The 4,017-nt window shown below is 40.9% G+C and overlaps 1 long non-coding RNA gene across 1 annotated transcript; it reads left to right on the top strand.

The window, feature by feature from the left end:
* LOC109843533 lies at window positions 3,283–3,646 on the top strand. Its single transcript, XR_002247712.1, has 3 exons — window positions 3,283–3,322; window positions 3,399–3,515; window positions 3,634–3,646. It is a non-coding gene; the product is annotated as an uncharacterized LOC109843533 (long non-coding RNA).

Raw genomic sequence — 4,017 nt, forward strand, 5'->3', positions numbered from 1 at the left:
TTTGTATGCAGGGAAAATTGCAAAGAAAGAGAATAAAGAAAATTTGATTTGTATTTCTTTGATCTCGGTTACAACTTGATTACAAAAGAGAGGAGAACGAAATTGGTTCTTCCTCTTTGTTTAAAACTGGGTTCTTCACGGTGGCGATGGAGTGCCTCCCTCGAATGCTCGCGTCGAGTTTGCTCTCCGTTGACGATCCGCACGTCTTGATTCACTGGAACGATGTCTTCTCCTCACGATTTGACGTTGTGGAGAACTTGCGTGGCAAGTTTGAAACTCTTGATGAGTTGATAACTCTGAACGAGTTTTAACTCTTGAAAAAGAGTTGATTTGAACCGAAAGTCGGTTATAAGCCAAGGACAGAGGCTCTCTGTTGCTGAATTTGAAGATAATCTTCGTTGAAGGATGATGCTGATCTCCTCCGAAGTTTGCCCAATGATTTCCCCTCTTGCTGCCAATTCTCAGCTCCAAGCAAAACCTTCAATGGTTGATTCAAGCCAAGAAAATCCCACCGAAAAAGGAGCCCCTGAACTGAATTGATCTTCAGTTATTTATAGAGGATTAAGGGGGTGAAACCGCCCCTTAAATCTCTCCTAAGTGGGTTGTAACCGCCCTCAAATCGTGTGAAACGGTTTTAGAACCGTTCAACTCATGTTGAATGAGTCAAACGCCAACGTTAGCGTTCAGGACCCTAACTTCGCCTCTTAGAATTGAGACGCGAGGTTGGGTGTTGGCTGAACACCAATGAACGCGAGGGTCACTCGCGTTTTGGCTTGTTGTAACGCGGGTTCGACCCTGGCGTTTTGATGGTTTTTGATGTTGTGACGCGGGTTTCGACCCTGGCGTTTTAACATTGTAACGCGGGTTTCGACCCTGGCGTTTTTGATGTTGTGACGCGGGTTTCGACCCCAGCGTTTTAACATTGTAACGCGGGTTCGACCCTGGCGTTTTGACATTGTAACGCGGGTTCGACCCTGGCGTTTTACTGTTGATACACGGGGAGGACCTCCGCGTCTTGCCTTTGTCATTGCGTTGCAAAGATCATTGTCTTGTAATCTTCGTCTTGGCTCCTTGAGAATATGAGAGTCGCCAGATTGTAACTCCCGATATTAATTGTGTCGTGAAGGTCGTCAGATTATAACCTTCAGCGATCTATGTGAAAGTCTTCAAATTGTAGTCTTCTGGAAGTCGTCAGATTGTAACTTCCATCATCGGTGTTTGATGGGGGATAAGCTATCTATTGTGATTTTTAGACAGCCTACAGCCCCCTCCTCCGGCCTCCCCCCTCCTCCGGGTAACTCAGAACAGTGGGGTCATGGGCTTGTTTGCCCAAGAATATTTTTCAAGTATAAGAGATCAGAATCCAATTCTAGCTGACATATTATATTATGGCCAATTAGAAGATATCGTTGAGGTAATTTACGGGTTTGGTAAACCAAAACAATGTACTTACACGATGTTCAAGGTTCGGTGGTGTCCTGCAAAAAAGCAAAAGGATCATTATGGATTTACACTAGTCAATCTTCACCGAGAAGTATATACGGATGAGAAATTCATTTTCGCAGAACAAGCTGATCAGTGCTTCTATGTGAAAGATCCGAATGTCATGTATGATTGGGTGGTTTTGTACAAGGAGCCAAGATCTGTTGTTCTTCCTAATAACAATGAAAAAAATATTGAAGAAAGTGAAGATAATTATAGTGAACCAATCGGTTCATCTGATGATGTTTGGCAAGAATTCTCTTACGCACAGAATGTGGCGCTGGATGTAGGTATGAACCTGATATGTTACACCACATTATCGATTTTTATCTTATCATAATAAAAACAATAATGCATTTCATAACAACATATCTCATGAGCATGTATACAATTTTTTCTTAACGATTGTCTTTATTATATTTGCAAATGAGGAGGAGGATGAGGAGGCTCTTTGACCTGGAGGGTGATCGCTCACAGAGTATCACCCCAGGTAGTGGTGCTGATGATCCACTACCATCTCCGGATGCAGGTATAAAAATTAATTAACCCAGGTAGTGGTGCTGATGATCCACTACCATCTCCGGATGCAGGTATAAAAATTAATTAATACTTTAACATGTTTTATAAATTTTTAGTTATCTAGCTCATAGTGTTCATTTGTTGTAGATGCTGTATATTCATCACCCGGCCCCTCTGATGCAGCACCAGAACCATCCCCCGACGCAGCACCGGAACCATCCCCCGACGCAGGTATTAAATATTTAATAATTGATAATGTTCAATTAAAATTTAATATTAATGATTCTTCTTTCTTATGTAGGTGCTACTTGGACCCCGACATATCCATCATATACATTCCATACTGACTTGCGGCCAAAGACCCAGGACTTTCTCAGTTTACCTTTACCTCCGGACTCTCATAAGTCCAAGGCTGAATCAAGGAAGTACCACCCACGTGCTGCGAGAAGGTATCAGGAAATGCTTCCTATGTTGGAGACTAGGAAAGCTGTTGCACTCGCAGCAAAAGAAAGAGAGATAGCGAATGGTAAATTATATAAATACTTTTAATTTTCACATTTGTATATTATATGATATATTATCATGTTGTCATTATTGTAGGTGCTAAGAAGGATCGCATAGAGGGACGACGTGGCGGAGGTAAGCCTGATTCTAAACAACCGCCAAGAGGAATGAGGGGCATTATTAGGTGGAATAGTTCTAATTTGCCCGTTGGTCCTTGGTCAACCCGATTGAATGCATATATTGGGGTTCTCGTGCGTAGAGCGCGACCATTATACCCTTATTTTCATTTTTGAGAATTACCATGGACCGCATACGAGGCGATATGGACTGCGCTTATGGTAAGTGCATATTGTTTTAGATTTTCATTTATTAATATTTAGTAATTGATATTAAATTATCCTTACTAAATGTGTATGTAAATCTACAGGACTGCTTCTGCCTTGAGGACTTTGAGGGGGCTTGGAATTATGTGTTTAATGTCAAGGTTGAAGCAGTCCTCAAACAATGGAGGCATGAGATCAAACATGAAACCTATGACAGGTATGAGGAGGACTGGCAGAGGTTTTTAAACCTCGATGACCGAGTTGACGAGATTCATTTCACGGCTCTCCTCATGTATTGGGACAGCGATGCCGCCAAGGTTAGTTTCATGAAATTTAGTTTATAATTTTAAGATATTATTTCATTTTATATTTACAGAATTTTTTTAAAGAATAAATCCACGAAGGGGTCAGAAAATAGAAGAAAGAAGCTGCATGACCATCACTTGGGCTCACACTCCTACGCCAATCTGGAGGATGTTTATTGTCAAGATACGGTATATGTCATTTAAAGATTTAAAAGATCTTAATGTTTAGTATGATTATGAAATCTCATAATTTATAATATGACAGGGGAAATCATTAATGCCGATACACTTGAGGGCCAGAGCGGCATATGGTACTTTTCGTGAACAATATAGGGGTGATGAGAGGAATCGGGATAAGATCACGGCAAATCTCGAGTTAGTGGTGAGACTTATACATATCTTGAGTAGTATTATTAATTCTATTTTGTTAACATTACGAGGAAACGAGAACACAAATAATATGGTCATTATCTTGAATTAACTATAAATTTGCGCTTTAGGAGGGATTTGAGAACGCATCCAAGGAGGCTGCATCTGTCTACATTTCGCAGGAGGAGGAACAAACCGAGCCAGACCCTCACATGCTTTCTGCAGAGGAGAACATCAATCTCACACAGAACCTGATGGGTCATAATAGGTAAGGATAGTGAAAAATCGAATCAATTTGAATACTACATACTATTTATATTTGTTTACCATTATTGAATTTGAGAGCAAAGTTTAATATTTATTTCTCCCTAATAATAGGAGAGGAAGATATCCTCTACATGGTGTCGGAGCTTCACCTGGTATAAGCATCAGATCGTCCACAGCATCCTCCACACCATCTACATCGACGAGAGCAGCCACAAGCAGTTTCCAGGCTATGCCATTTGTCGCACGTA

The sequence above is a fragment of the Asparagus officinalis genome, chromosome 1 (genome assembly GCF_001876935.1).
Source record: "Asparagus officinalis chromosome 1, Aspof.V1, whole genome shotgun sequence".
Classification (NCBI taxonomy): Eukaryota; Viridiplantae; Streptophyta; class Magnoliopsida; order Asparagales; family Asparagaceae; genus Asparagus; species Asparagus officinalis.